At 42.3% G+C, this 21,060-nt stretch overlaps 1 protein-coding gene across 1 annotated transcript in view; it reads right to left on the minus strand.

Annotated features, from left to right (window-relative positions):
* The window catches only part of KCNS3 (potassium voltage-gated channel modifier subfamily S member 3), a 101,577-nt gene that overhangs the window by 55,276 nt on the left and 25,241 nt on the right, over window positions 1-21,060 (minus strand). The gene's annotated exons all lie outside the window — the stretch shown is intronic.

The following is a 21,060-nucleotide window of genomic DNA, read 5'->3' on the forward strand; positions in this document are numbered from 1 at the left end:
ACTTCAAATGTGTTTTTCACTTTTTACAAAAAGCATTTGACGATGGCAAAGCCAGGAATGGAAATGGCCAACCTCGAGAGAGCTGTGCAATTGGTCGCACTGTAATGCCTTAATCAAGTGTGTTTTGGGTCACAAACAGACAGGTATGTTGGGTAGTCTGTCTTGGAAGACAAGAAAAGCCTGAACCAGCCGCTCAGTTAGAGCACAAGAATTGTGAGCTGCCCTAGTGCCCCACAGCCTACTTTGATCATCATCAATATGAACTATGGGGTGCCCAGCACCCGGGACCCTGGGAGCTGCCAGAAGCTTGGAGCTACACCTCTTTTGGATTTCTGCTGTCGGGGTACTGCGTCCATCAGTGTTGCTGAAACCCACCTTTCCCACCGCCGTCTGAGCCCCTGGCACCATCATATAGTGGGGCCTGCTCACGTTGCTCTCTTCACGATGCCACAACCACTTGCATCTAAATGCTGCTTGCCCAAACTCCGTCTGACCTCCACACTGAGAGTCTGAAGATGGCAGACATCTTAGGATTGGGTAATCAGCAGGGGAATTACCAAATTTGGCCAAAGGTGCTTCCCCTTCCTATTACACATTATCACCGTTCCTGTCTAAGTAGATGATTCAATCTATTGACCGATTTGAGGTATTACATCTACATAGGCATTCTTTATAGCATATGCCCCTCTCAAGTACAAGATTACAATGACCTCTACCTTGTCTAATACTGCAGCTTTACATATGTCCAAGTGATTGAATGGCACCCATAATACTGCTGATCATATAAATGTTGGAGGGCAAAGCGTCTAGATACCTCTCTTGCTCAAATGGACCAGCAGATGGCAAAATAAAACTCTTCAGAACCAGTCATGACCTCGATAACACTAGAAACAATCATGACTAAACTTAAAGGCATTAAACCTTCAAAAAACACAGTAGAATCTGCATCTGCAGAAGCAATCCTGGCACATAGTTAATCAGAGAGAGGTAATAAACGTTAGAAATAATGGTAATGTTAATTGGATTTATAGAGCACACTGTTACCCTGAGGTATCCTGGTGCTAAATAAAGATTTATGAGACAACAGACTGGGGTACGGTACATACAAAAAAAAAGGTCACAGATCTAGAAAACAGGAGCAGTAGACACAATGTTCATTTACAGGGCCTTCCTGAATTAGAAGAAGGGGAAGATATAACAGGCTTTTCGGTAACTCTCCTAACTCAGCAGCTTGAATTTGAAAGAGCACACAGACTTCATGCAAAATGATACCTACACAATAAAAATGAGAGAAGCCATTGTGTGCCTTTGCGGTCATCAAAATGCACTGTTTATTCTCCAAACAGTCTTGGCTCCTACACCTACAAAGACACTTATGCTGTCCTTTATCACTGACTTTTCCCAATAACTTGATGTGCTGTAGAAAAAAAATATTTGCCCTTTGTCCAGCACTTAAGCAAAGGGGCATTAAATATGGCCTTCTGGAACCAGCGGCATGCTAATAACGACTTAGTGAAGAGCACAAGAATTCCATGATCATCAAGAGCTTCAGTCTCTTATAGAATCCATGGGTCATCTCCAGATGAAGGTATTGTTCAGCTTATATGGTGAAAATGATGTACGCACCTTGCTCCACAACAGAAACCTCCAAAACAATAGTCATTCTTACACAGACAGCATCCTAGAGATGGATGCTCAAGCATACCTGACCTCTAGAATGGTGCTGATAGAGGTCTGCTCCAGAACTTAAGTTCAGATTGCTCCCTTGTTGACCCGTGTTGATTCCTGCACCCCACAGATCGGGAGTACACATTCCTGTCCTGTAAATGGTATTGAACCCAAGACAGACTATGTTCTGACCCACATTAGCACTCCTCCTTGAATTCTTCGCTGTACGATTGATAACAGCTGTGTATCTGATCATGCTCCGATCAACCTACAATTGAACTTGCAACTTCTGAACCTAAGAGAGAGATTGGCACTTAAAAGTATAAATTGCCAGTCTATAAGAAAAAACAGCTTGAATACTTCAAAGAATACTTTCTTTGAAGGCTCTGCTTGCCCCCTACCTGTCTACCGACCACCAGGCCATGCCGGCAGATTTCTAGGTACCCTTGAGGACATAGTAATCCCACGGGCATTGAGATACTCCAGATACCTTCTTCTGGGGGATTTCAATATCCATGTGGATAATCTGGACCTCCCTGACACTTCTCGCCTGAGTGAAGCTCTTGCTACTGCCCAGCTTAAACAATGGGTTAAAACTCCTACTCACTCAGGTGGACATGTCCTTGATTTAGTTTGCACTAACTTCGACATTAATTTAACCACCCCCGAAATTGTGCCCTGGTCCGATCACAGGCTGATCAGATTTTCTTGGCCCTTGACATGCCCGGTTAAGACTAATGACCGAACTGTTCACAAACAAAAAATTAATGTAGAGATCATGTCTGAACATCTCGACGCTTCCCGCCCCACTCTATCTATGGAAATTGAGCTGGCCGTTAGCACATTTAATTCCTGGATAGAAGATGGCTCGGCCGCATCAACAAAAACAGGTCGGGTTTGCCGATTGCGTACGACTCCTTCCAAACCTTGGTTCACCTCCACCCTCCGGGATCTTAAGTCAGGTTGCAAAAAACTTGAACGGACATGGAGACAAGCCTATCTCCCCGAGGCAAAAAAGAACCTACGGACGGCGCAAAAGAAATATTATGCGGCGATCAGAACCGCTAAAGGCCAATATTTTGAAGGGCGCATAGCTAATGCCAATAATAACAGCAAAGAAATCTTTGCTATAGTGAAAAGTTTTACTTCACCCTGTGCCGCCCAACCCATACTTGCTTCCACAGAGAAATGGTGCGAAGAACTCTCCGTTTTCTTTGTGGATAAAATTACCAAAATCCAGGATGATTTTCTGACTGTATGTAACAGCTTTTCACCCATATTGGCCATCCCGTCTCCTGTGTTACCTACCCCCATGGATTGGTTTCACCAGTTCTCCCCAGTAGAATATGCGGACATTGTCAGCATCCTCACTTCCCTACACTCCGGATCCCCTTCTGACCCGTGCCCTGCCAGTGTGCTTGCACGCCTCGCGGACACAGTGGGCAATGAGGTAACGCATATTATCAATTGCTCTTTCCTCACTGCCACCGTCCCGACATGCTGGAAGCAAGCTAAACTGCTCCCACTTATAAAGAAGAATGGATTAGATCCTGCTAGCCCTGCTAATTTCCGGCCTATATCATTGCTGCCGGCCCTGGCAAAAGTATGTGAAAAAGTCGCCTTCACTCAGCTGAACAAATTTGTCGAAAATTCCCAGGCTCTACATCCAGCACAGTCAGGCTTTAGAGTAGCCTATAGCACAGAGACGGCGTTGGTGGAAATATCCGAGGCCATTCGGGAGTGCCTGGACGAAGGTGGCAGAGCGGCTCTGATTTTATTGGACCTCTCTGCCGCCTTCGATACTGTCCCCCACTCCCTTCTGCTTACCAGATTAGCGGCCATAGGCATTACTGGCTCTGCTCTTGACTGGCTAACGTCCTTTCTGGACAATAGATTCCAACAAGTCTGGATGCCGCCCTTTGCCTCCTCCCCCAAGAATCTTGTAACGGGTGTACCGCAGGGCTCCACTCTTAGCCCCCTGCTTTTTAATATTTATTTAACTCCGCTTATTTTTCTTGCTGAACAACTGGGAGCAAAAATAATGGCCTACGCTGACGACACTCAACTCCTGTTTACTTGGCCCAAAAACAATCTGGATACATCTGGAGCCTAAACTTGTTTGTCATCTGTCTTTCGTTGGCTTGCCCTCGCCCAATTAAAATGCAACGAAAGCAAATCCGAGATTTTGCTTTATGGCTCCTTCCCAGACAACTTTGGCAACTCTCTCTGGCCAGCCGACTTACCTTGTCCCAAATCCATCGGTGGCCCTGCTAAAAATCTCGGAGTCTGGTTTAACAATAACCTTAAATATGAGGATCACATAAAAAGACTCACCGGGATCTGCTTTTCCACACTTAAAACTTTACACAGGTTCTTTCCTCTTCTCCCGAGAGCGGCCAAAGAGACCGTCATCCGTGCCCTGATATTATCCAGATTAGATTACGCAAATGGCCTCTTTTGCGGCCTTCCTGCTTATCTGATCCATCGCCTCCAGGTTATACAAAATGCCGCTGTACGGCTTTTGTTTAACATTCCAAAAAGTTCAAGTGTCCGTCAACCTCTCCGCACCCTACACTGGCTCCCGGTTGCTCACAGGATTCTATTTAAAATCCTGGTCCTTGCCTTCCGAGCTGTCCATCAAGCTGGTCCGGTATACTTAAGGAAAAGATTTTCCTTATATGTTCCCAACCGCCCCCTCAGATCAGCTAATTTACACCAAATGAATGTTCCAAAATTCAAATACAGCAGGCTTGGCGGCCAATCCATCTCAGTCAGAGCGGCGAGAACTTGGAACACCCTCCCACAACAGTTAAGAACAGCTCCTTCCATTACTCTGTTCAAGAAAGGACTGAAGACCTATCTTTTTAACATCAATGCATAGGATCTCCCTCTACCTTTTCATTCTCCCTTTTCGCGCCAGGATACTATTTTTTTAGTAACAGAGCGCGCTATAAAAGCCTATAATAATAATAATAATAATACTTAAATCTCAATTTGGAATGTGTCTTCTCATCACAATCTCTGTGGATGGCAGAAAAGTCCTACATCCGTGACTTGTTCATGCGAGACACTCCCCCAGCACATAAAAACACCAGGAACAGAAAATCTTATTGGAAGTTTCTCAACTCCATGAGTTCTATAGATCTGATCCATTGAATGGGAACTTACACTTGCTGACTAAAAAGTAATAAAAGTTTAATACATTGCTGACCCATCAGGCTGAAAACGTCTTACACCGACTCAAGGAACAACGTCAAGAGCAGGGAGAAAAAAGGGAGCTGACCTCTTGCGCTATTACAAAAACAAAGTTTAGCTAAATCAACCAGACAAGAGATACACAGCAAATGTGATACCTTAGTCAGTTGTTCTTGGGACTTCGCTAAGCTTTTCACCACTTTCTATTCTACATTATACTCATCAAAAGCTCAGACGAATGATTCCACTGAAAGGTTATTTAATGGTCAGCATCCAGCTTCTGCAACTTCTGCTTTTTTTTATAGGTGATATTGGATATGGAACTTTTGGATGAAGAGATCACTGTAGAAATTAAATAGATGCTTAAAAGGAAAGCCTCCAGAAAGATGGCTTCCAGTAGAATATTACAAGATCAGCGTCAAATACATGGTCTCACACTCCTGGGAAAGGTGTTCAGGGGCGCCAGGCAATCAGAAGGTTTGCACACAGAATTTAAGAAAGATTTCTTCTCCCTAATCCCCAAATCAGGAAGAGGTCCATTAGACTGTAGAAACTATCCCCTAATAATTACCCATATTATCTGTGATATCAATTTTCTAGCTGAACTTGTGACCTAAAGACTGAAGAAAGTCATACCCCTCAATACATAAATCCATGTGGAATTTGTCCTAGGCCATTCATCTTGCAATCATATGCAAACCCTGTGGATTCTGCTATGGAATACCTGTCATGATGAGAATGAAAAGGTGTCTCTCTCCCTCGGTAAAGAAAAGTTAATTGATCAAGTAGGGTGTGGTTGTCTCTTCTGCATGATGGCCAGAATGGGTCTAAGCCCAAAGACTATACAGTGACAAAGTGTCTCCACAGCCGTGTTTAACTGTAATGGTTTGCTGTCAGATAACATTACTGTCAGTATAGAAAGGCACTAGAAAGGGATGCCCCCTATTGTCCAGGCTTTTACTACTTGCCAAAGATCCTTGGGCAATTGCAATCTACCGCTCTGACAAAATATAGGGAACTGGTTGCCCAGCTGGCAACTTTAAGATAATGCTTTAAACCAATGACATACTTCTTGCAGTAGCTTCTCCAGAACCTTTCCATTACTGCACTTATGTCAACCATATCAGCCTCCACTTCTCTCCACTTACACTTACAAAAAAAACGGGTCTAAAGGGGAAGCCCCACATATGACGACACATACTACACTAGGCTCCCTCAACGCAAATCCGTTTTCATGGCTTCCTACCAAGATGAAGTACTTTGAATACTGATTAGCACCAGCTATCATGCGATAGACAAAAATAACATGGCAGTGTCAATTGATTAAATGAAACGAACGGTATCTATCACTATGGAGTTGTATTCAAACGGTAAAGATGGTGGTGACTTCTCGATATAATTAGGTCTTTCGCATGCTGCTGTTACCTGTACCCAGAAGATAACTTAGGTAAATTGAAACTCTTGTCAAACACTACATACGGCAAGGGCGCTGGACATGTCTAAACTACATGATATATCTACGCCAGGTCCCACCAGAATGAAAGGGTAGTCCTATCAAGTCAGAGTTTATGCAAATCTGGATAGAAGCATGCAGATCTCTGAAGAGCTCATCTCTGGAACAATGCAGGAGTACGTTTAGCTGGCCAGTCACTATACTGGCCATCCTGGATTAAAAAGGAGATTACAACAATGCATCAAATCCTTACTAACTGCTGCTACAAACCCTTCCTGGTTCTATGCGAAGAATTACAATTGCGCACAACCAATTTTTATGTTACTCATAGCTAAAGCGATCTCTCTTCAGTGCAATGAGCAATCAATTAATCAATCAGTAATTTTATAAAGCACGACTACTCACCCGTGAGGGTCTCAAGGTGCTGGGATAACGCTCAGATAACAGCCATATCAAACTTCACCCTCCATTCATATTTGGTGAAATGGGACAGTTATATAAAACCAATCAATAGCCTCTACAAAATGCTGATTGATAACCTGTTCTCTAAATCTACAGTCCTCCATCTTATAAATAAATGACAGTCCCACGTCCAAAATACATCCACTGACGAAGAGTGGACTGACCTACACGAAACTCAGCTAATATTCAGTTTCTTCACAATTCTACATGACTGGCACAAGTCGCTGTGAACAATTCACAAAGCAAACGTAGTGCCGAATACAAACTGCTGGCAATGCAAGAACAAGCAGGAGACATGGCACAGCCTCTGGAATTACCCGGTACTAAAAGATTACTGGAGTCAACTGTAAGCAGTAGTGGTTTAACTATAGTTTCCTCGCTGGAGCTCATACGAATCTACGATATGCAAAACATGGAGGGAATGAATAATCACAAGAACCGTTGTCTGGACTCACTCAGCCCTTTAAGTGGCAGAGCTATGTATCTTAAGACACTGGAAATCCAGAGTTTCATGAACGATACTGGAATGGAATGATACCATAAGATTATTGGCATCATATGAATGTACGATTTATGAACTTAACGATCAATTACAAATGTACCAGGAAATCTAGAACACAAACTTTCGAAGAATTGGGATTTAATACATACTCCATAGTCCTAATGCAGGGGTGACTGCCTGCCTTGCCTGTATGTTGTATTATAAGCCTGGGGAGAATGGTCTTCGCTGGTCGAGAATGTTCGTCTTGTCTTACTGAGTTTTGGCATGATGTGAAAGTGATAATAACCACCGTATGAGAAAATATATAGTCTTTATCATTGTTCTGTTTTTCTCTTTGTGATTCTATTAATCTCTTACAGTTTTTTAGTCTGTAATATTGATTAATGCTGCTAACCTAATAAAAATGATTTTAATGAAGCATTTGAAGATGACCAAACCATGAGCATGGGTGGCCAGCTTGAAATGTTTTTTGGGAGTGTCACAGCCAATAGCAGAGAGACGAATATTAAAGGCCACACCTATTGATTTTGCCAATACCTGTTGTACAAGACATGTGCAATAGTTGTGCAATCACAAAGAGCATAGATTCCTGTTGACTAGTGTTGTCATGCAAAAACTAAAAGCAAATAATAAAAGGAGATTTCAGAAGAGGACCAGGAGTACTGACTTGCAACTAACTTTAAGTGCAACAACACGCGTAATTGTGCCGCGGGCACCCTGAGGGGCACATTAAAACGTAGTACATGTGACGCAAGTCTCTTAGTGAGATGTATGAGGCCACGCCAAGCCACTCTACGTGGCTTTCAATGGCCTAAAAAATCTGGTGTAAGGCAGCACAGCGCAAATCGCTTAGTTGCTTTACTCTGCGCAAAGAAAGTGTTCCATGAGCATCTCCCATGGTTACTGACACATTATCAGATTTACAAGGACTTGTAAACCTTAGAATGCGTCAAAAATATATGAGGCGTAACAAGAAGAAATCTCTTTATTTCTCCTCTTTTTTTCCTCTTTCTATGTGTGTTGCATTCTGCAGACCACATAGAAAAGGAAAACGTCTCTTTGGATTGTTTTTGTGCAGGAAGGTGCCCCTTCCTGCACAAAAACAATCTTGCCTACAACACAGGAACTCTGCATGATGGTGCAAGGGTGCCTGCATTGGTGGTAGACTGCCAAAATGGTGCCAGCGTAAGGGGAAAGGAAAGGATTGCACCCTATTGGATAAATATAGTGCACTCCTGTCCTTTTCATGTGACGCAGGGCACCACAGCAAGGTAACTTGCTGTGCTGTCATGCAACACAAACCTAATAAATGTGCCCCCTACTAGTATGTAAGTTGCCAGGTTATCAAAGACTGACAGGGGAGAATCTCTATGATGACCACAGCAACAATAAGCTGGCAAGAAGGAGAAGGTGCTTAGTCCTACTTTAGCGTTTAGTGTGCCCCATTCAGCTTAGCTCTGTTCCCTCTTTACCTACCCCGATGGACAGAGAAGGCTCATTCATTCACACCACTTCCAACAGGATTTTGTCTGTTTGTTGGCTTGCTCCATTGCACAGCTCGTCTCTAATCCTGCTGTTCACCCATAAACCAAAACTCCTAAGACCAACAGCAGCCTGCCACTCACAGTCAAGTCACCTCCTCATCTAATATCTGAAAAGAAAACAGAGCAAGAAGGGTGGATGGAAGGGAATGTCGCAGAGGTGAGTAGACAGACAAGCAGAGACTGGGAAATGAAGACTAGAGGACAGAAAGTTGGGTAAAAGAAAGATAGATGAGAGGGGCAAAATATAACCTATGATCCGATTCATGGGCATAATTATGGTTCTCGAAAATTATGGCACTTCAGATCTCGGTGAACAGTGCCCCCGCAACGCAATCTTTTCTGTAGCACTACTTTAAAAGGGGAGGAGGGACTCACGGACCACCTCCCCTGAGTCCCCTGACTCCATCCCCTGGGGCCCAATGTGACAATTAAGGGGAGTGGAACTCTGCAGCGCCCCCATCCAAGCCTTTAAAAGGTCCTGGGGACCCAATCCCCAGTGCTGTATTTTTTAAAGGGCAGGGTGGGACTGCACGGTCCCCCCTTCCTGAGCCTCTTTTGGCCACAGAGATCACATACTCAATACTTCTCATTCTAATAAGTGGGTTCCCTGATGGCCACCCAGAGTACCCACCATACATTAGGGGTTTGTAGAGGGGAACTTCAGGGCCCCAGCCGGCTACCTGCATGCTGCGGGAACCAGCAATGCTCCCACCCCCAGGGAGCAGCTATCTATGCTGCTCCCTCCGGGCGGGAGAAATCTCTTGATCTGTTTCTCTACCCACATCAGTGCAGCAAGGAAAATGGTAAAAAAATGCTCCCAGCCGGCACCAGCATTTTCAAAGCTCCTGCCAACTGGGAGCAGGCTTTGTGTTTGCTTCTCTTTGGCAGGAATTTTGAAAATGCTCCCACTGGGCAGGAGCACACACTAGTTTCCCTACCCAAGCCGGTGCAGGCAGGGAAAATGCTGTCCCTGGTTGGGGGGGGGGTGGAGAGAAGGGTGGACGGTGGCCCCCCGGGATACAGCAAGTGAGTCAACTCCCCAGCGCACCCATCCCTTTTACAGTAAATAGCAGCCTTGGAGGATGGGGTCCCAAGGACCTTCAAAAGAGTCCCCTCCCCTTTTTTTGGTACATTTGGAGTGATCTCACAGGGGTCTATAACTGATGATTGCAGAAACGGCCACCGTATTGTTTTTCTATGGCAAAAATTGCTTATTTTTTTGTTTTTTGGCCCGGTGGGGGGATCCCTTTCGGTCCCCCCCCAACGGGCCTAGGGGTATCCCTACTTTGCCCCCTTATAACACTTTTTGTTTTTAAATTCAGGAAAGAAGACTAAGTCCCCAAGTCCTGTAATGGCTGACAGTAACATTTTTTGCATGTTGCTGGCAGTTATTCAGAGCGCTCGCTCACTCCTGTGGGAGTCTCACTCCCACGGGAGCAAACTGGCCTAAGGAAAATAAAGCTCCTTGTGCCAAATGGAACACTCTATTCTTAAACTGGTGCTCCTGCAGGAGTTTCTCGAACCCATTGATGACCCAACCGCCAAGATATACAAATATGTTTGAACCTTAATTTCTCAAAAACTATTGTACGGATTTACATCAAATCACAAAAAGCACAATAAGCAGACGAAGCTCTAACTTCCTGTCATATTTGGCATAATTCAGTTTTTGTGGGAACACTTCTTAAAGGAGTTGATGGAAAAAGCTTGGGAATTTTGGGGCATATTATCAAGGGATTTATCTCTGCTTTTTTGGCTTTAAAAGCCAAGAAAGCGGAGATAAAATCATCTCCCTATCAGCAACAGGGTGCTAACACGCAAATTCGCATGTTAGCACCCTTTTTCTCTACGCTTCCCCTTGTATATCTAATGAGATGCAAAGGGGGCGTTGCAGAGAAAAATAATAGGAGAAATGTTGTTAAGCGACATTTCTCCTATTATCAAGTATTTTGCTAACCCTGTTAGTGATCAAAAAGCAGCGCTAACCGCGGTTAGCACTGCTTTTTTACACCTGGTATTTTCCTGACTTAGCTATGATATCCTATGGAAGGTGGATATCATGGCTAAGTTTGTGAGCCCCTATCAGCAAGCTAACGCCAAACTTCGAGAGATTATCGTTGGTTTTCCAGCGATAATCTCTCATTTGGCAGTTAGCGTGAGGATTTTTATCACTTCTGAGATAAACCTTGCTAATAGCAAGTTATCTCTGCGATAATTTCCGGCGATGCTTAGCGTTAAAAAATTCGTTGCTAAGCATCGTTAGCGATAAATATCGCTAATCGTTGGTAATATGCCCCTTTGTGTTTTGGAAGCCTAATTTTTTCTCGCCCCTTCTTGACAGAACACTCTGAAATTTTCCATCCTCAAACCAAGAACAAATTGGCATTGTTTTGGAAAGTTTCATGGAGATTTTTTTATTTGGGGACACGGTATAAGTAACACAAAAAAAGCATTTCCTATGAATGCTCTCACTGATCTTTAACTACCCAGTGGCGACAATTTTATTCATACATGTAACATGAGTAGGAGCCCTTTTTGATATCTATAAATTTTAATTATGAATTGAAAATCAGCAGAACTGACGCATCCCACCTGTGAATTCTTTTGAATATGGGACAGCACAGATGTAGATGAAGGTGTACACCTATAATTTGAATAATTTTATTAGGAATAACAAGATCTTAGATTACTCCAGTGGAGAAGTGTGGCTCAATGGAAGGAGAAGTGTGGCTCAATGGTTAGAGCAGCAAACCCTGATGCAGAGGTCTAGCCTGGGACCAGGGTTCAATTCCCCGCCTCGTCGGGTCTTGGGCTCAAAAATTCCACGGACCTGATAATTCTCGCCTCGGTGCCTATTCCAATCATGGAGTCCCACTCTGCAAGTCTGGGCAATAGCTTGCTAAATCTCCACAATTGCCCCCACAACACTAAGGATGCCTGGCCTCCACCTTGGGGGTGCCCAGGAGTGGACACCTCACAGGGAAAACCAGGATGGGTTCCACAGCGGTATCGTACAAGCACCTTGAGACCTTTGCGGGTGAGTAGTGCGCTAAGTATCAATTTAGTGGAACTACAGCTTTCAGCTTAACCCTCTGATTGGATTTTCCACATAAAAGAACATCCACAGATGTAGGCTTAGGCTAATTTACATATGTTCCTTTTTCTGTTCTAGTTCTACAGGACAACAATTTTCCACATGAAGAAATCCATTTTACTGCATCATCTGATTTGGTGGATGTGGCTTGGGCAACGTGAAGCATGGTATTATAAAAGACTGTGAATACCCAAAATGCATTTGCCACATTTGCAACTCCAGCACTCAATGCACTTGCACCAATTTTCCAATCACCGGTTTATTTTTTGGCAATGGATATTACTGCCACCTAAGAGATTTTCTGCAGTTGAATTGGTCACCTGTGAATGAAAACCTCTGCAGATCCTAATTAGAGAATGAGTGTAGGATCTGTCGATTTATGTGTTTGTTTTAAGACAAGAGCGTAAGGAAGGTGCTTTAGATGATCACCATCAACACCTTAAGTAAGGTGCTTTAAATGATCAGCTTCAAACCTTTGTTTGCTGGAATCAAATCCTAATGAGGTGCAAATATATTACCACCCGTGCTCATTTTGAACAGAGGGTGGGATTAAACTTCTGGAAAGGAGAATTTAACTGCTGGGAAATAACATACCGGGAGATGAGGAAAATAATAAACAATACTTGCAGTATCAAATTATGGGGAAAGTCACGGAGACAGAATAAGGAGCAGTGAAGAAACAACGGAAAATAGAAAAGCCAAATGTGTTATAATTACTGGAAAAACATAATTTCCATGATTTTTTACAGAGCAAAACAAGAGTTACCACCATTAAATACTGATTTTTGAACATATTGGCAAACTGAAACAGACATATAAAACAATCCTGAATAATTTCCAGGTATCTGAGCAAGAGCTGCAATGTGCTCCAATTTCTTTTACAAAAAGGAGGGTGCTACAATATTTATCAGTGCACAAGTGCAACATTTATCTCACTGACATACTCCCTCATAGCAAATTCTTATGAGAATGATAGCTTACCCTCGTCCTTCATCATAACTGTCTCTGGGGATGCTCTCCTTCTACTATTTACGATTATCAATGCCTCCATTACTCAACGCATTTTCCAAGAAGTTCTCCAGACAGGCCAGATCCCCACTCCTAAAGAACTCTACAACAGACCCGGATGACCTCACTAGCTACAGGCCCATCATCTACCTACCATTCATCGGCAAGATCACTGAAAAATCAGTCTCAAGATCACATCAGTGATAACCATCTCCTGCATGACTACCAAACTGGTTTCAGACCATGCTGCAGAATGGAGAAGAGTGATGTACATATCATAGACAATGCCCTCCTGACCACAGATGAAGATGATCCCTTCTTCCTGATGTTGCTGGACCTCTGAGCTGCCTCTGAGACAGTCGACCATCCACCCTCATGTACACCCTAGAGTCCTGAATGGGATTCACAAGGAAAGCCCTAAACAGGCTTTCCTCCTACCTTTCCAGCCAACACAAGCTTTGTCCATGCTGTCTCCTGTCATTTACATTGAGCCGCTTGATGGTCTACTCACAGATAACAGCATCAGGATTCATCAGTTGATTCCAATTGCATCTTGGGGTTGGATATGTGATGTCCAAACCTGTATGCTATGTAATTAGGTACACTATTTTAAGTTGCTTTTTTTTCTCTAATGGTACACATACACCCATAATTAGCAGGTGGTTCCAGTAGAAATTATTCATAAGCAACCAGCTTGGATTTCTATGAGGCATGCAAAATATATAACAGAAACCTAGTGATAATTTTTTTGAAATTCCATACAAGATACAGCCCAGAATTGGGTTTTCTAAACCTTCTGTAAGTATAAGCTCTAAGTGAACTTACTTGCTACAATCATGTATAATGGTGGACTTAAGCCCATGAAACACCTAAGCATTACATGAGGGCAGTCCATTCTGGGTAATGACTAACTGGATCAGTCATGTAAGGTCTTAAAGGACTATTTGCTTTTAGTAGGTTCATAATGTCTTTTCCTCATGATTAGACACACTAAAGAATGCACAATAAGGATACATGGTATGATATTATTAAAACCACCATACCATTAGAGTGCGTAAAATGTGCTTAGCTGTAATTATAAAAATGAATAAAACAGTGGCAATAAAAATTAATAAATAGAAGATTAAGAAGAATTGCAACAATAAAATGGCATTTTAAAATTCAGAATTTTTATGCAAGAAATGTTGTGGTCTGTCAATCTTCTCCCCCCCTCTCTTCTTGCCTACACCTTAGATGTCTTAGCACCAAAAGGGCCAGAGCAAATTTCTAAAGTGGCCTCCCACACGCATACCATAATGGAACAACAGAAATGTTGTTCTATGTGAAGAAGGTCATTGTCTACTTATGCTAGGTAGCTAAGGAATCCCAAACAGCTGATATGGGTTGGCTGCCTCTCTGATGCCTTCCTATTGCCTTACTAAAAAGTGTTTACAGTTTCTGCTCGCTTAATCTCTGAGTCGCTCATGAAGTTGAAGGTTTCCTCTATGCCTTCTATTCGACTGTACACAGCTTAAATACACTTTCCTCATTATTTAAAGGATTACATTCAAGGGAAAGGTGCGAAGAAGAGAATTAGGTGCAGTAACAAAAGAAGAAAGCATTGAAAATAGAAATGGAAGATGTGGGGAAGGAATTGAATGCCATGTTATTTTTAAGAACCAGACAAACACATTTCCTATAATCTTTTACTGAGCAAAAAAGAGTTAACACTGATAAGTATATTTATTTTTACAGTTTTTGAAAACATTGGAAAACTGAAGCACACAGACATATAAAACAGTACCGAACAATGTCCAGATATCTGAGCAACAGCTGCATAAGTTTGCTCCACTTTCTTTTACAAAAAGGAGAGTGATACTATATTTATTGGTGCACCAGTGCAACTTTTATCTGACTGACATACTCTGTCAAACCTACTTCCTTTGAAGAGGGTGGTTTACCATCATCCTTCATCAAAGCGGTCTCTGGAGATGCTATCTTACTGCAACTTACTATTGTCAGTGTCACCATCATACAAGACATTTTCCCAGACACTCTCAAGAAATGCCAGTTCCTTCTACTCTTAACTAAATCTGGACCAGACCATGATGACTCTCCAGCTACTGACCCATCACTCACCTTTCGTTCATTGGTACGATCACTGAAAAATCAATCTCAAAATCACAATAATGATAAACATCTCCTGCAAGACTACCAGCCTGGATTAAGATCATGCTGCAGCATGGGGACATCTTAGACAATGCCCTATTAACCACACATGAAGATGACCCCTGCTTTCTGATGTTTCTGGACCTCTTTTGCGACAGTTGACCATCCCACCCTCATGCAAACCATGGAGTTCCAAATGGGATTCACTTGCAAAGTCTTTCACTGATTCTCCTCCTACTTTTCCAGACAACACCAGTTTGTTCGTGTAGGCACCTCCAGTTCACAAAAGATCACTATCATCAGTGGCTTCCATACTGTTTCTGTCATCTTCTACCATTTCATTGAGCCACATGGTGGTCTACTCACAAATACCAGCATCAGGATTCACCAATTTACCAATGATACACAACTCTACTCTAAAGTCTCCCCTGCTACAGACATCCAATGCCTCAAAACATCAATTGTACATGTCCAGCGCATACCTGAAGCCAAACCCAACCAAGACAGAATTCCGGTTATTTTCCAAGAACAACAAAAATGAAAAAGTACTATTAGACCTGTCAGCCTTAGTGTGATCTCCCACAAAACATTTGCCTTAACCCCTTCTACTTTTGCAGTTCTCGTTTTTGCTGGCCTTAGGGCTCTACACATGGTTAACCAGTCCTAAAGTGCTTGTACTCCCTCCTTAAAACATGGTGGATTTAGCTTATACCCGATTGCCACACTGAAATTACTTGTAAATTCTTAGTAGAGTAGTATCATATGTACCCAGGGTTTGTAAATGAAATGCTACTGGTGGGTGTGCAGCACTGAGTGTGCCACCCACTTATGTATCCCTTCCAAACATTTCTCAGGCCTGTCATTGCGGCCTGTGTGCAGTGCTAACACATGACACGTAAAACTTAAAAGTACATATCCTACTTTTTAAATACATTACACCCTGCCGTCTAGGCTGATCAGGGCCTATCCTAGGGGTGACCTATGTGTATTAAAAAGGAAGGTTTGAGCCCAACAAAAGGTTTCTTTTGTTAGGGCAAAATGGCATTTTAAGCACTACCCACAGATATGGTGCTCAACTATGTGGGGGGGATGATATTAACAAAATGGTTTGCTGCATATGACGTAGCTCTTAGGGTACTCAAGATCCAAGAGGAGAACTGGAGTGGCTTGTAGAAGCATATGCCTACAGCAGGGAGGACACACTACTCACACTAGTGGTAAATGACCAGTCAGTATGCCTCCACGAAAGCCATTCTTGTCACCAGGTTTGGGCTGACCCCTTAGAAGGGCCGTTAGAGATTCCAGGACAGCCACAAACTCCCAAACCAGTCTTGGGTAGATTTCTTGGATTAATCCAGTTCCAGTAAAGCACTGGATGGCTAGGTGAGGGGCAGCAAAGTTAATGATTATGATGGACTGTACAACCTGATTCTGAGGGAGCACATGCTCACTATTTGTTTTACAGAGCTGCACCAGTACCACATGGATAGAAAGTTGATTGATCCAAGAAAGCTTGCTAAGTAGGCCGCCATCTGGGTTAATACCAGGGTGTCCAAAAATGCATCTGGGCGGGACTCCCAAAAGGGTGGTCAGGTTTCTCACCAGAAGGAGGGGGGAAATAAAAATTAAAATGAGTCCTCCCAAGGCCCCTAAAAAAGTTCACAGGGGAAAAGGTCCCATTCCCAATCTGGCCACCAAAGAAAGGGTTTGTGAACAGAAATACTAGTAAGTTTGTCCCTAAGTGCTACCAGTATGGGCACGTCAAGGGAGATGCTAAGTGCTCAAAGAGGGCACAAACCCCCAGTTGGGGGCAGTTCCAGGGGGTGACTAGATGGTCCCAGTCACTGTGGGGCAGAGGCAGCTGAGGTTACCTTAGTTTCCCTAGGCTATGGGGAGATGGTACCTAAGGCCCACAAGCCTGCCAATAATTCCAAGTACAGGTATAATGTTGTTGAAGAAGCCAATAAAACGAGTAGATAGGTAGTCGAGTAGCAAAGTGGGTTTATTACAACCTCAGCCAAGCACAGCCACAAGTAACTGCCACAAGAAGAATCTTACAGGTAAAATGCGTTCTTAGAACTTGGAATGAAGGGGAGGATGACATAGTTTAAAGGGGAAGTAGGGAACCACAGGAGAGAACATCACACATCTCCCTTCCTTTACAAAAATGAAAAAAGAACATCATACATCTCCCTTCTATAATAAAACAAGTAAAGAGAAATAAACAAAAGAAAAACAATTTAAACGTAATCCTTCAAGTAGTAGGGTGCACTACGAATCCTTTGACTTCTTAAAGAAGAAGACGACAACCTGTCAAACGAAGAGTTGGAAAAAAAGAATGAATTATTGCACAAGCCCATACCATTATGAGTTGTGTCAACAGACAAATTAGGATTAACAACTACAACACGACTCTTGTTCCAGATTCTCCCATCATCAGTCTTAACAGCATTTTTGAACACTTTAATAACAGATCTAACATTGGTATATTTAGACCATGGTTTGCGTCCTACAGGAGTCTTTATTTTTACTAAATCACCGATTTTGACATCTTGAAAATTTACGCTCTTCCTTTTATCAAAGTAAGATTTGCGAGCGTCTTGCTTGAATAACTCCCTTTCCCTCCAATCACCTAAGTCATTGTTCACCAGGCCTTTGTTTAAACACATCCACCCTGGACACAACAAAGTATTGGGAATCCTCCCTTTGAACAGTTCAAATGGAGACCTCCCAGTAGTGGAATGGGGAACAAAGCGATATGTATTTATCCTGTCCTGGAGAGTGGTTTTCCAATTTAGACCTGAAGCACGAGCAAGTTGGATTGACTCTTTTAGTGTTTTATTGACCCTCTCTACAGCACCATTAGTCTCTGGATGATAGAGTGAACACCTCTTATGGGTAACACCACATCTTTTTAGAAAATCAACAAAAATAGAGGAACAGAACTGGGGACCATTATCGGACAGAATACTATTCGGGAAACCTTCCTTATAAAACAGAGGTTCCAAGAACTTAATGATGGAATTAGAAGTGATATCCCTGACAGCAGAAACCTCAATCCATCTAGAGTAGAGATCAATAAGTACGATGAGGTAAGGAGTATCAGAAACACCAGATAAAGGACCCAGGATGTCAATGGCAACTTCATCCCAAGGATGACCAGGCAAGGCTCTTTTTACCATGGGCATTTGTTTGGTTTTAAGAATCTTATCGCTAGAACAACACTCAGAACATTCTCTAACCATTCTTTCTATATCAAGATCCATACCTGGCCACCAAAATTGCATACGCAGAAACTCTTTGGTTTTCACAATCCCCAAGTGACCACAATGAGCAAGAGACAACAAGTTTCCTCTAAGAGAAGATGGAGGAACAAGTTTAGTGCCTCGAGTCAACAAACCATCATTTACGGAGAGCTCATCTGAAACCAAACACCATGGTTTAGATAGACGAGATTTACTCATCAAAGAAAGAATTACTTGAGAAATTTCATCATCTTTTCCCAACTCCAACCTCCATTCAGTTTCATCAATTGCACCATCGGTAATTTCACAGACATTAGTACACTCATCCGGTTCACAAAGGTCATCCTGGTCATTATTCTCACAGTCAACCAATCTAGACAAACAATCAGCCGATCTGTTGGCAATACCAGGAATATAATCAACTTCAAACTCAAATTCCTGTAGAGAAACAATCCATTTCCTGATTCTGGAGGAAATGGCATCTAGACCTTTCTTTGAAAAAACTTCTTTCAAAGGCTTGTGATCAGATAGTACACACACTTTTGTTCCCCAAATAAGATTCTTGAACTTTCTCAAGGCCCAGAAAATAGCAAGAGATTCCTTCTCTATTACGGAGTAATTAGACTCCGACCCTCTAAGGCAACGGGAAGAACAACAAATGAGGTAATCTTTACCATCCCTCTTCTGGACCAAAATGGCACCTAGGCCTTTATCACTAGCATCAGTGAACATCACAGTGGGTAGTCCCGGAACAAACGCATGAAGAGAAGGGGCCTTGCTCAACTCTTTCTTAATACACTCAAATTCATACTTACATTCCAGAGACCAGTCATATACAACATTCTTTGCAGTTAACTTCCTCAAATTGTGTGTTTTGTTTGCAAAATTGGGAATGAACTTCCCATAAAATTCTACCATGCCTAAGAATGAGAGAAGTTCTTCCTTACAAGTTGGTTCTTTAACTTTACCTATAGACTCAACAAGTTCTTTCTTTGGGAAGACACCAACTCCAGTGATACAATGGCCTAGGTAGTTAACCTCTTGAACCCTAAATTTGCATTTGGTTCTTTTCAAAGTCATACCAGCACCATCTAACCGTTTCAAAACATCAGACACACGACCATCATGTTCAAGAACACTACTTCCATAGATTAACAAATCATCTTGATAGCACTTAACCCCTGACAACCCTCTTAAGATCTTGGCCATGATTCGTTGGAAAACCGAGGCAGCTGAGACGAGGCCAAAGGGCATTCTCTTAAATCTAAACGTGCCCATTGGTGTAATAAAGGCGGTAAGGTCTTGCGAAGAAGTGTCTAGCTCAACCTGATGGTAAGCGGAAGCTAAATCGAGAGTGGTGAAATACTTTGCACCTTCTAACGTGCTGACTATCTCATCTATGTTAGGAAGGGGAAACCTATCAACAACTACCTCCCTATTTAGAGCCCTTAAATCAATGCAAAGACGAATTTCGCCAGTAGGTTTCTTTGCGATAACCACAGGAGCAAGCCACTCAGTTGCCTCCACGGGTTCAATAATATCATTTTTCACAAGTTTGTCAAGTTCCTCTTGTACCTTTGCTTGTTCTACCAGGGGAATCCTCCTTACTTTAGCCACTACAGGAAGAGCATTGGCTTTTAATTTAATATGGTGTTTGTAACCACGCAGACAGCCTAACTCCTCTTTAAAAACACCTGGAAATTGTTTAGCCAAAGACAAAGATAACTCTTCATCACTCTTGTTGTCTCGTACAGGATTGGATATTTCTTGAATTCTGACTTGGGGAGTGGCATTTGGATCAAGTGTCACACCTAAATAGCGTTGATGTAACCAACCTAAAAGTGCATCACCTTTCTTTGACACGTAGACTTTACCAACAGTGAATTTTGAACCAAGTTCTATCTCTGCCATGAAATAACCCACCATCCCAATGGGTTTCTCGCTATACCCCAATGGTAAAATGTCACATTTAAACAGTTTAACTTTGTCTTTAAATAGCTCATTATACAACTTTTCATCAATTATAGTTATCTTTGAGCAAGAATCAAATTTTAAATTTATCATTGAGCCTTCCACACTAACTAAATGAGAGGGATGATCAGATTTGTCATCCTTAACTTCAAAACAAATTGACCTCACTTGAGGTTGAGACCACCTCCTTCTTGAGTTGTCACCATTATACGTTTTGCTCCTGCACAGTTTTGCAAAATGACCCTTCTTATTACATACATTACATGTTACTTTCAATGCAGGACACATAGGTGAATTAGCCAAATGATTAATTTGACCACATCTAAAACAAGAAATTTTGTTTCCGGAGAAAGAGGAAGAAGGATTAGTTGTCCTAATGTGTTTTTCATCATTAATTACATTTTCTACTTTCTTTAATTGATAAACAGTCTCATCAACTTTTACTTCATCCTTAGATTCAACAGTGGATGTTTTTTCTTTCTCTTTCTTTAGTTCACCAACACATCTCGTCATGTGTTCTACTTGTTTTGCAATAGTTAGGACTTCATCTAAGGGAGGTTCATCTTTTAGCCAGAGTTCCTTTCTTATATCATCATGCGCACATCTTAAAACAAATTGATCACGTATACGTTCATCCAGTGTCTGTCCAAAGTTGCATGACGAAGCTAGTTTTCTCAATGAAGATACGTATTCCTCTACTGTTTCATCCCTTTTTTGTTCACGCAAACCAAAATGGTATCTTTCCATGATGGTGCTAAGTCTTGGTAAAT

The sequence above is a fragment of the Lissotriton helveticus genome, chromosome 6, assembly GCF_964261635.1.
Source record: "Lissotriton helveticus chromosome 6, aLisHel1.1, whole genome shotgun sequence".
In the NCBI taxonomy this organism is placed as follows: domain Eukaryota; kingdom Metazoa; phylum Chordata; class Amphibia; order Caudata; family Salamandridae; genus Lissotriton; species Lissotriton helveticus.